Source organism: Nipponia nippon, unplaced genomic scaffold (genome assembly GCF_047370975.1).
Source record: "Nipponia nippon isolate SJK-2023a ecotype South Korea unplaced genomic scaffold, ASM4737097v1 scaffold_4, whole genome shotgun sequence".
Classification (NCBI taxonomy): Eukaryota; Metazoa; Chordata; class Aves; order Pelecaniformes; family Threskiornithidae; genus Nipponia; species Nipponia nippon.
In genome coordinates, this window is record NW_028262358.1 from 35753174 (window position 1) to 35766379 (window position 13206).

Genomic DNA, 13206 nt, shown 5'->3' on the forward strand with positions numbered 1-13206 from the left:
TGCAGATTTCTATCCTTTCCTTTCAAGACAAGCATGGCATTTTCAAGGACCACAGTTTTGACCTATCAGAGTATGTACCATCTTGAACTGAAAAGATGTAATCTGAAGACAAAAAGAATGATCTACCTCTGTACAGAAGGTTCTCGTCTATTCCTATTCAGTGCACATCGATGGCCATCTCTCACCTAAGATCAAGTAATTCTTATACTCCTTCTAAGCTGAATTCATCTGTGTTGCCCCTCATTTTCTGTGGGGCTGTAGCCGTGGCTGACAAGGATCGGGATTCTTCTCCAGGACGGTAAGTTTGATGGTTTCCAGCAAGGTCCCTTGGAGGAGTTTTTCAAGCAGAGTTGATTTAAAGGCAACTGCAATTATGAAAATTAGAAATGATGACTGCCAACTATGTAAATGGAGAGAAACCCTCTCCAGTTGAGAGAACCGGAACAAAGACCGTGTGTAAGTAAGTCCTTAGCATTGACTGGCAAAAACACCAGTGGGTTTTTTGAGTGTTTGCCAGTTTTGCTTAAGATACATTACATAACATTCTCAGGGTCTGCGGGAATCTCTTGTGATTCTTTACAGTTCAGTTCATCGAATACCGACGTTTTCAACTTCAGTGTTTCATAATTTAAAGCAGCCTTTGCAAGCCACGTACAGTTCTTCAGTCTTCTCTTGTCATCTACGTTATCATCTATCTTTCGAAGACTAGAATAGATTTCTACTAAATGATTTAGCTCTGCTCAAAGATAGGGCTGATAAATTGAACTTTCACTCCTACTATGTGTTATTATGTTTTATTATTTTTAAAATGAGGTGGGTTTTTTCCTTCTGAAAGAACTTAAGATTTGTTTTTATTGCAGAGAGGATCTAGATGATTTGACAACACAATTAGGTAGAACAAAGTCTTTTTACAAAACTATACAAATAGTTAGTTACTTTGAACAAACGATTCACAACTGCAGTTTAAATGTTTCCTCATAAGTTTATAAAAAAAAAAATAAAAAAGAGGATCCATATTCATAACTCATGTGTTAGAAGTGTTTGTTTGGAATCTGCATCCAAATCTCATCTCATCTCTCTTCCTCTCTCTGATCTTCCAGTTTTCAGGCAGACAGCGCCTGAGGACTAAGTTCTGCCCTGTTCTGGAGAAACCGGGGAGTTTTGCTTAACTTATGCATGTTTTAGACTGCTATTAAGAGCTCCGATCAGTACATTAGGGAAGTGGGGTTTTTTTCCCCTTTCGTTTAAAACATGTTTGTACAGATGAGCTGAGGCTGAATGTGCATTTAAACTAAACCTCTTCAGCAAGTAATTTTCTTGGATGTAACTCTTTCCAAATGTTTCCACAGCAAATTTTAAGTGCCCATAATGTTGTCACCAGGCGGGTGGCTTATTATTCACATTAGGAATAAAAATCAAAAGAGAGTTTTGACTGAATTCTCTAATGGAGTTTTTTGTGAATGAGAATATGGGTATCATATTGTTGAAAGAGCTACTAGGGATTCTCAGTTCCTCGAAGCAGCATTCTTCTTTATTTTTGGTAAGTGTGTCTGCTGTAAAGAAATCTATGATAGTTTATTTTGTGTATTGAAAAAGAGTTAATGTGACCATCTAGTTAAGTACGACATATGTGTTGAATACTCCATTAGCTAGTTTTCACAGTTGAAAGAAACATGCTTTAAGGCATCTTTTTCCTCTCTTGCTGTGCAGTAATCTTCAGTACATGTCAGCCTTTATCCTGTATCATGAAAGCTTATCTTCTCAGAAAAGGACACTTCAAGTTCTCTCTCACTGGTAAAGTAGTTTAGCTCTATGCCAGACTGGAAAATTTCACCCTTCCCCAGGGGTGAATAAAATCCCTATAAGCAAGAGTTCAAGTCGAGCAAGTTCTTCACTATTTACTCTTTCCATGAGTCACACGCTTCTCTTCTGCAGAATCTGTCCAGCTCCTTGTCTTAGCGATATCAGCGTAGCCCAAATTATCCTTTATAGCTGAAAAGAATACTAACCTCTAATACTAACAAGAATAAAAGCCCTCTGCAGTTACAAACCAAACTTTTTGCCTCCTTTCCTTCTGCAGTTTTCTTCACTTTCCCATTCCTCTTGCTGTTTTCCTAGGTCTGGCGCTCTAATCAAAACAACATGCTTACCTTTTAGGTTTCCCATATTGATTATTTCTAAAGCAGCCACCAGTCTTCCTAATGTTTTTTGGTCAGGGAGATGCTCTTCTCTTCTTATACTATCTGATAGTATCTGCATTAGGAAATTATGTTGTTCGCATGCGATCATTCTTGCAGCGCTCCACTGCATAAGCCTTAGACTGAAATCAACAGCAATGTGGGGGTGGACACCGAGCCTGGGTTCAAGGGCTAGCACCGCCTGTTACAGTCCACTTCTAATTTGTAATAAGATTCTTATCTTGGGAAAAGCTAATGCTCTTTAAGCATACTGGCTGATCCTGTAATCAATTAATCTTGCACAGTGTCAACTATTCTATACAACCATTGTTTCCACAGGGTAATTCCAGTAAGAACAATAAATAAGAAAATGTTTTTACTTTAGTGACTTAAAAAAACAGAAATAGTGTCTCAGAGAATAACCTGTTTTGTCCAAACAGGGAAATATAGCACAGTGATTAGCCTCTTCCAGGGCTAGGTGTTATGATTGGTACATGGGAAACCTTTCTTCAAAAGTAAGAAAATAACATATTCAAAAGAACAATGAATGCTTAAACTGAGAATGTGGGTGAGAAGCCGTGAGTTAGTTTTCGTCACTGATAGTGCTGATTCCACATATAACCAGCCCATTTGAAATACCGTGCACAGCAAGCAGAGCAGTCCTGAGGGGGAGCTTTGATTTTTATTTGGTATTATGGCAATACGTGCACAATGGTCTGTGTATTGTCCAAGAGGATCTTGTCATAGACAATAATCCCACTGAAGCGCTTGGAATGTTTTCACAGTTTCATTTTCCAGGATATCTCCAGAAGTGTAGCTGGTGATGTCTAGGCATTGTGCAAGATGAATTATATTCTCCTGACCTTCAGTAGTAGGTTAAGCCACTAGGTAGCCTGTTGAATCCAAAAGGAGTTTTACACTAATATTTTGGCTGCCTAAACCTGTAATTGAAAGATGTTTAGAGTCACAGGTTTATGAGTATACTGGAGTAACACAAACTGTAACGCAAAACACTTTCAACTGCAGGCAATTAATTATTTTTTGTTTATCTGTATTTGTGTTACTAGGTCTCTTTTTTCTACCTACAGGTTTTATGATATACAAGAATAAACATCATTAGGATTTATATATAACAAATGCCAGTGTACTTAGAGGAAAAATCCTAGCCCCATAACAGGTTTTGCTTTGTTTTAAAAGTACAATGGTGTGAAAAATAAGCACGTTTTAGGTTCCCTTTTATTGCTTTAGAGTGTTGTCTGGCTTTTCCAAACCATACACATAAATATGACTATATAACCTGGAGATAGGAAAGCACTTGTTTAAACATGCACATGCCCACAGTACCATAATTTACAGAGACTCAGAGTTGGCACAGTGTTCTGACATAGAAATTTGGGGTTGCACCACGTGTACTGAACAATTGCTCTAATGTTTGAAATACAATAGCCACACTGTTTTGTTTCCAAGTTCTTTATGAAAAATCAGTACAGATTTTTTGGTACGATATTACCTCTCTAGGTACTGTAGAAAAGTATTCAGTGTATTATTTCTGAATATAGCTGTTACTTATAATACTGTAAAAAAAAAAATCTTCAAATTAAAGCTTAGGCACAACTTACCTGCTAGCACCTGGGGCCAAACCTGAAATTCAGTGGAAACACTGTGGTAGCCTGTGGATTCAGAAACTGCAGGTGGAACACTAAAACACAAACAAACAAATACATAGGCTTTCTAATAAAATCTCTGAGTTATATATACCACTTTCATTGTTACAAACCACCAAGTCAACCAAGCAGTTTGTTTTATGAGGTGTTACAGAGTCAGAGGAAAAGGGGTTGGGGGACTGTATCAAAAAGTAACAGTGCAAGGTAGGGGAGAAAAAAACCCACATTTGTCCCTGTTAGAAGACAATTCCTGTGCTGGGTGCAGTTGCAATATATGCTGTATAACTGCACATATGCTGGTGCTCCTCAGCCCAGAGATGTTCACTCAGAAAACCCCAAAGGTATTCCCAGCTTAGTCTCCCAGGTTTTCCCTCCATAACAGTGCAGGGATCACAGTCCAGCCACCTCTGCATACGGCCACTCCTCAGTGAGCAGTTGTAAGACAGAAAGATTTTGGTGACATGTTCATTCGAAGCATATTTGTTGATGGGAAGTCATCCCTCTCTTTTCCTGGTGTCCAAAACTGACCTTGTCATCTTGACTCAAGGAAAGCACCTGTGTGGGGCGATTGCACTGAGCACTGAGCTGCCAGCAGTATGAGAGGACGTGCTGACCTGTCAGGAAATCTCTCTGCAAGGCTCTAAGAGGAGAAGAAGGCAGCTCAGCTGGTCAAAATGACATTTTTTTGAGAGACATTGAAAATTGTGAGCCAAAAAGTGATCTTTATAGCCTTGTAGGACTTCCGTGGTCTCTGCTGCATTTGACTCAGCTAGACAGAAGCATTTGACAGTTACAGGAATGCTATAGCAATTTTTTTTTCCCCTGCACTTTAGTAGTTCTCAGCAAAAACTTCAGCTGTCTGGGTTTAAACTGACACTGCTGTGGCTCACTGTCTGCCTCAGGTTCATTTCTAATGCTGTCTAGTTCTGTTAAGCAGCTGATAATACTCACACCTATGCAATGCTTTTCATTTATAGACTACAGCACACAGGTACAGCTGCACCCCTGTTTTATACAGGGGTAAAGTCAAGGAAAGCAAGGACAACACTGGACTTTCTAACGCGTGTTGCAGTTTGGGTGGCAAGAAGCTGACAGATACTGGTTTTTTCCTCTGGTGTGCTGGAAAAAGGTTTAATTAGCCACAGTGGACTTAAAGCATGCAGCCATTTATGGGGCTGAAGGCCCTGCAGGGTTGCCACACGTCCTGCAGGCGCAGCTGGTTGTGCTTTGGGTGCGGGGGGCTCAGCCCAAAAGTGTGGCAGCACCCTCCCGCCGCAGCCCCGGGGCACAGCACATCCGCTACACCCAAACACAGCCTGCTCCCACATTACAATGATCAGCAGAAATAAAGAGGAGGGAGACACACAACCTTGGAAAGGCCAGTGCATGGGGTCAGAGGGAAGGTGAAGGGGAGAGGGAGACTGTGTAAGGAGGAGAGGACACACTACAGAAACTTCCAGGACGGTGAGGGAAAGAGCATTCAGGGAAGGAGGAGAGGGGGGACACTCTCCACCTCGTACACTCAAGTTTTGATCCAGCAAAAAACCTAAGCATCGCTTAAGTGTCCTTTGAATTTGGGGAGCTGGAATACAAATGAGGTACAGTGTGCACCTGCACCTGGCAAGATGTGAATTAAGGGTGTGCAGGCAGATTTAAGCCTGGAGTTCCCTATTTTGGGTGTATGACTTTTGCAGTCTTAACATTTTTCCACGTAGACATCTGTCCATGTTCCTGCTCTGTACTGGAAACATTCACAGATTTATAGTCCAGTTCTCCTGATTACCATGCCCAGGTAAATGAAAGCTTAACAGAACAGGAAGCCAAGCCCCTATCATCACACGAGAACAAAATGGACCATAAGGCAAGATCCCAGGGTTAGATGGGCCAACAGTGCAGTCCTCGTTGTTAGGAGCAACCCCATCATCCGTGGTGCAGAGGTATATCAAGCTTCATTTTCACAGCCTGTACAGTTTTTGCCCCACCACTTCTTTGTAAGGCTGACACCCTCTTTTAATTTCCAGCCTCTATTTATCCATCACCACTTTATATCGACTCCCTGCTTTTGGTGTGAGAATTTTCTTTTGATCTTAGCAAAGTTTGGGGCTTTTTCTGAGTGGATAACAGGTATGTCGAGTTAACTGCAAGTCTATTGGCACATCACCTACGGATTAGTAACAACTGCTATGTTAATACCGGACTTTGTATTAGAAGATCGCAGTTCTGGATGTAAGAGAAAGACTATATAACTAGTGTACTTCCTCACACCTTGCAATTGTTAATATAAAACATTAATTTCCTTTACAGAGATGTAGACAATCTTCTTGACTTAAATCACTAACAAACGTGTGATGTTTAAGAATTATTAAGCAAACTAACAAATTTATCAGTTAAATAACTAAGCTTTAGCCTTAACAAAACGTTTAAATAACACAGCTGTAACAAAACATTTAAATAGCATGGAATTAAGGCTTAAATAATTAGAGACATTAGAGACAGCACACTTCTAAATAACTTTTTAGAGAACACCAAATAACACAGAGTTTGGTCTGACGGTGAAGCTTATCAGCTTAAAAAACATGAAATATTGGGAAGCATAGTTACTTGACAATTAATCTCATCATAGCTCATGTGTTGAACAAGAATTCACAGTGGGCCCCTCTATTGAGTACAAATGCTTTTTATGTGGTTTAAGTTTTAAGGCATTTGTACATTTAGCAGTTAGATTGCTAGGTCAAAAAAACATCAACAATGAACAGAAATATATTCTAAGAATAGGCTATCAATTTTTTATAGCATATGCATCCAAATACTCAGAAAAAACATATTCTGACTCTTTCTAAAACAATTTAAAGAAAGTTACCAGCAGCTGCTAGGTTCTGATTTCCTTTCAAAATTAGATTCTTAATTTAGGCGCAACTAGAAGGTAAATTTGGCCATCCCAGTTTAAATCTCAGTCTTCACATAACGTTGTTCCCCATTTTGTAACAATTCGCTATTTACAAAGAAATTCTGAGTTGCTGGAAGGCTGTGCTGTCAAACAGCTGGCACAGCCAATCAAAACCAGGATTTTCTTTTTAAAGTTAATATTGCCATTCACAGCCGTGGGTTGTGTGTGGCTCTAACCCAGCTGTTCAGGATAGCCAGGGAGCAGACAAAGGCATGTTTCGCCCTTTCAGACCTTGCTGCACTGCTACTGCTTAGCTTTTGCTTTGGGAAATGAAGGGAGGGCACGGGCTGCTGGCTGGGGGATACCCCTGCGAGCTGATGGGCAGAGATATCCGTTTCCTTGAAGCTCCTGCCCACTCGTCCACATGGGCACAGACTAGGACAGAAACGCAGTGTGGGGCGAGGAAGCTGGGGGCTGCAGGCCAGCTTCGCTGCCCCTCCTCCTCCTGCTGCATGAGGGAACACTCTGGGCTGGAGCGGGCCCCTCCAAGGACTCCCCTCATCACCAGGGCTGCTCCCTCCTGGAAGCTGAACATCCAGCCTAACCCATTATAAGCAGAGAGCAAATTTCTGCCTAGCAGCTGGGAAGGGGAAAACCAAAACCAGGCACCCCCACCACTTTGAATCTTTGGTCACATTTGAGCGAGTGAATGTAAACAAGTGTGCCATGATACCTCTGTGCGCATGGGAAAACAAGGCAGAAGGCAGGGCTGGAACATGCACACGGGAGGTACGCACAAAACCCTAAAAATAAGAGGCTATAAATGTACTTCAGAGTCAAAAGTAAGTGAAATGTTTTCAGAAAATCCTAAAGGGAAGAGTGGAAGAAAAGCAGACCAGCCCTCTGGGAACACTGCTTTCCTAAGTCATAAAAACCTCTGTTTTCCCTGTCTGGAAAAGTTGTCCACAATGCTCAGAACAATATGTTTTTATTTTTAGACTTTTACACCAAATAACCATGAAAAAAATCCTCAGTGTCAACTGCTGTGAGTGGGCGAAAGTACCATCTTGTAGTTGAGAGAGATAGGTTTTTAAAAGCTGGAGTTTAAGACATGAAAGTGAAATTGTTGAACAAAGTTAACAAGTAAGCTTAGTATTTCAGAAACATGTTTATGTCCTTAACTAAAACATGTTTTCCAAATTGCTTTAGTTTTTTATGCCATATGTAAAAATATTTCATGTTCTTCACTTATGAAATCCACAGAAATTTAGAATCTCAAAAAGTTTTGAAAAATGGACATGCCAAATATGTTGTTAATAAACCAAAAAATATATTTTATTGAATGAAATGGCTTGAAAACAAGCCAAACTTCCAAAATGGAAAGGAAGATACATTTTTGCCTTCTTTTTCTGAAGGCATCCGACTGTGCAGGAATGCTTTGTTGAAATTTAAAGATGGACAAATAATCAAAAACTTGGTGGAGCATGGAGCAGCAGACTGTATTAATTAAACCACAATTATCTTTGCAGCACTATTTGGTTTTGCATGGTCGCGCAGTATATTCATGCATATTGCATCTAATCCTGCTATCGCTAGATAGACAAAACTCCAGACATCAGGAATTTGGTTTGGCTAAGTCAAGCACAGTGACTTATTTCAGATGCTGATATCTGTTTCTTCAAAAGAAGCGTTGTTACTTTTTCCTGTATATTCTATAGCTGTACTGACTGAGGCTCAGATCGCATGGGCATGCTCAAGGGAAACCTTCAGACAACACCCAGATATTGCAGAAATTTAGAAAGCTGTTAATGGGGCTTCGCCTGGGTGTGTTGCTCTATCTGCAGCTGAATGCGGTCAGAGACTGAAGCTCCTGGGCACTCTCCCAGCTGCTCACTATTGCTTTTTCTTTTTTCCTCTGCCAGAGGTTACCCTCCTCTGAGATCTACTTCTGTCACTGCATGGTTAGGTTGACCTTGTGAAATTATGTAGTTGTCATCGTCATGATTGCTTTATCATTGATACTTCTCAAAAGGTACTCACTTTACAGATAAGATCCCACCTGTATCTCTCTCAGGTCAGGGATAGTCATTGGCTTTGTAGTTTTTCATGGGTGGTACCCGAACTGGAGTGAGCTGGGTCAGTGGGCTTGCTGACGCCTGCACCCACCAGTGTGGCCAAGGCTGCTGTAGGAGTCCGGAGTTTATAGCAGCAGAAAGTCATCAGAGGCACGTCTTGCCTCGAGGGCTAGCGAGCCCCTCTGGGTACGTGAGCCCCTCTTGAGCAGCCCTCCTGAGAAATGGAAACCTACTCCAGTTCGCTGGGCTAGTCCTTATTCTCAGACTCTGCTGTGCCATAAATGCAGACTCCCTCAGATGCCGATCAAAGGCAACCTTTTAGTCTCAGTTTGGCACACCACAGAATAGGTGTTAAAGAACAGATACAGGTAGGATTTCGCTGCATTAACACATGTGGCAGGGTTCCCCAGAAATCTAACAAACTGTAAGCGGGGGACAAGGTGACAAGAGGCCGGGGAGTTTTGGCAGCCTGCCGCCGCAAGCCAGTGTTTGCTGTGTGTATGTCATGGGCAGATCCTGTGCAAAGGTCACAGCAAGCTAAACATTACAAATCCTAAAAGGTCCTTGCACAATTAACATTTTAAAAATATTATATAAACTGCTGTGTATTAAAGAGGCCAGGAACAGGAGAAGGTAGCCTGCAGCCAGGAATGTGCTAATTAAACTATACAATAGAAATATTAACCAAGTGACCTTAGGGGTTGGAAGGAGGCAGGAGGAAGGGGGAAGACATGACATAATCCCCTTAACCATGTTATATTCCAGTGCCCTGAAAAATGGGACGGACAGACAGACAGGAAGAGAGTAGTCCTGCCATCCTGGCTGGGAAAAGCTGTCTCCACTGAGGCAGCGGCTCTGCCTGGGCCTAAAAGCCACATATAACATCTCTGAGCGCCCGCCAGCGCACACCATGGCTGGGTACACACAGTACACAGTGGCCTGCAGCCTCTTGAGCCCATGGAGACCCTAGACAGGATGCTTACCAAATGTAGTTTTAATAGGGGGTTTTGTTTTACTTTTTCCTACTTTTATCTTACAGATCAATGGTTTGAAGTAAGCCTCTTCTTTTAGCCTCAGTTTAAGGGAAAATCTGACTGTAAGTAACCTCACACAATAAAGCACTCTGTTCCTGCAAGCACGGCAATGTTTGAAGTTTTTCCTGTAACCATTGCCCCTATCTATATTTTTCAGGATACCATAATGATAATATAGTCAGCCTCCTCTTCGTCACACAGGCTGTTTGGGAGATGGTATCTCTGGGTCTGAGGTGGGGGAGCATCTGCTAGCAGACTTCTTTAGCCAGGAAAATCCTCTGGCACACAGGGCGAGCCAGGAGCCTGCCAAGTACAGAGCACTACGAGGGAGTTTGTAATGAAGCAATGAAGCCTGCACATGCTTCTTTGCCTCCGTTTTCTTGCTGCTATGGAGGAGCATCCTTATGTTATGGCCCAGCTCCTGGCTTGTTTTGTTTAGATCTACCAGCTCATCTTCCTTTTCTGTCCTCAGCTGATCTTGCAGGTAAACTGGGCTCTTCCTGCTGAAAAATCCTGTTTGCCTCTATCTCGTCTTCCTCAGCACTACCCTTGTGTGTGGCTGTGAAATTCCTCACTTAGTTCTTTCTGTCCCTTGATCATGACCTGCCGTCTTTATCAGCCTCTGATATTCAGGCTGCTGGGCGTACAGCACACAGCAGCTTGAGGCTGGATTTCCCTGGCAGGAGCCTGGGGAGCTGCCAGCAGTAGTAATGAGGAAGAGGGATGGAGAATCTTAGCCAGATGCTGTCACATGAATATAATATCTTAGAGTAATTAGGGACCTCCTAGCAGCTTGGATATACATGCCCTTTACACCTGCCCACAACTCACTTGCATACTGTATTTTTCTTAGCATTTTTTTTCCTGATCTTTTGAATAGCATTCTGGAGCGGCTCTCAGTATCAGCAGCAGCGTGAATAAGGTAGTCCCGTTCAACTTTAATTTGTAGTTTGTGCCAAGGATAGTATTCAAATATCAGCTCTTACTATTATAATTATATAAACTTTCTTGCATGCAAGCACCCCGTCAAAGGAATGCATGCCCATACCAAAAGTTCTTTCAATACCTTTGCTGGCATCTGTTGTATATTGCCTGAACAAAGAAAGAGAATGGGTCCTTTCAGCCATTTAGCAATTCATACCTAAGGTCTTTGTTTCTGGGGCACAGGAATGAAGCTGGTCCCCAGGAAAAAAGAAGTGGTTAAAAAGACCTCAGTGTAATCTTGTTTCCCTTCATGATTAACTGCAGCTAGGAAAAAAAAGGGATCTCTTTCATGAGCTTTAGGTCGCTGGAAACATACTGGAGTCATGCTGCTTTGTCAGCTGAACAGGAGCTCCCAATGTGACACACTGCTAAAAGAGACAATGCTGCTCTTGGATACACAAGCATATACCCAAGTGTATATCAAGTAGGATGGCTATCGTATGTCTGCATGCAGTCCTGAGCAATTACTGCTAGAACACTGTCCAGGCTTAGTGCCTGCAGTTCAAAAGGGATGTTGATAAATTATAGAAAGTTCAGAGAAAAGCCACAACAGTGATTAACATGGACATGACCAATCTTCCTTGTCCTATAAGCCCTGTACCAAAAATCTTTGTTTGTTCAAAAGCCAGGAAAGGGAAACTCCATGAACAATCGGTAGAAGACAACATTGGTCCCCCAGGAGTCCCACTGCTCACTGCATGAAAGATGAGACGAGGCCGTGATAGAAAATGAGCTGGTGACTCACCTTCTTCCATAGCCATGCTGTGGTTCTGGCATGAGATTGCACCTTAACTTCTTGCATTTCATGTAGCTCAAGTGCTGCTGGTTAGCCACCTGGAAAATAAACATCATATATGAGAAAGAGCATGAATTCAGACTACTTAGCTCATCAAAAAGAAGGTTAAGGACTGACATGTTCAGAGACTGACACATGAGTAGCAAGACTTTGATAACCACTGTTCAATTCAGCAAAGGAAGAGGACTCTGCAGGTTGCTTATGAATAGTATCCTCGTTTCTTAAGGTGAACAAACTCTTTTTGAATGTAATCCAGCATTCGGCATTTTGAAAAAGAAAGCTTGAGGCAGCCATAAACTCCTCTTCTTAAAGCCATTCTCCTCTGCACAACCCTGTGCACAAGTATTGCTTATTCACATGGTGAATGACTGTAGTCATACACCTAAAAGAAATCTCATAAAAATTGTTCTTTTTTTTTGCTGTATTGAAAAGAACAAATAAAAATCCTCATACCCATTTCTAACTTTCTACTTTAGAAATATCTATTTATGACATAGGAATTCATAAACTTGAATAAAAAAAATATACCCTAAACTCTAAGCAGTCCAGCTACTCTGGCAGCTCACCTCTTTTCTGATGGCGGTGTGTAGCTGCCACAGTGTACACTTACCAGCAAATTGTGCAGGGCTTTCAGACTTACTACAGAAAAAAAAAAAAAACATTTCAGAAGCCCTTGGCCAGGATGACCCTTACTAGCAGAGTTTTAAAACTTCACAGTGTATTATGGCATACAGCCAGTCTACAGGTATGCAGTAGAGCTACTAGGAGATGAAGAAAAGCAGATGATTCTGGGAAACCAACCCTCTCAATTACAAACCCTTAAATAACATTAAATGTATTTTTATGAAACATCATAATCCTTCTTTCTCAGCTTCCCTAAGAATAGGCTAATAAGAATCACATGACAATGATGAGCACTTCAGTAGCCATTATTGTGGCTAGTGGGGTTTTAAAACAACAACAGAATTATTGTACGTTACAATTAAATCCTCTTTGTCACCATTGATAGAATTGATCGCGTGCTCTTCTGTGAATAAACACATTGGTGAAATACTCTTTTTCTTGGTCAGCTGTTGTGTTGACAGGACTCTTTTATCCTTTGAGTGGCAGATGGTATGTGTTGCTGCTGGGAGGCAGCAGACAGAAAGTCAAGTTGAGGGCTTAGGGGACAGGCTAAGAAATGCCAGTGGAAGCTTGTGCAATGTGTGAGAATCAGCCAGATTCAGAAGGCAAGGAGAGGTCCCGGCTAGTGACTGTAAGACTGATTTTGGACAGCCATTTGTGTTATCTTCCTGATGACATGGCTGATAGTTGCTTTTAAAGATGCCATAGTGATTTCAAACATTGTTTGGTTTTCCCAGCAGTTTCAGAAACCATCTCAACCTCCAGGAAGTCAGATGATGTTGAAATAACTTGCCAGAGAGGACAACAAACATCCTCACAACAGCGAAGGGAAATGCCACTTTTTCACACGCTAACAGAGGAAAAGGAAAAGCGATTAGGAGAGTCTTCCTCTAAATTTAAGAGTTGCATATCATAATCCTCTGTGTGAGTCCAAATGTTTTTGTTATCATGATCCCAACTCTACC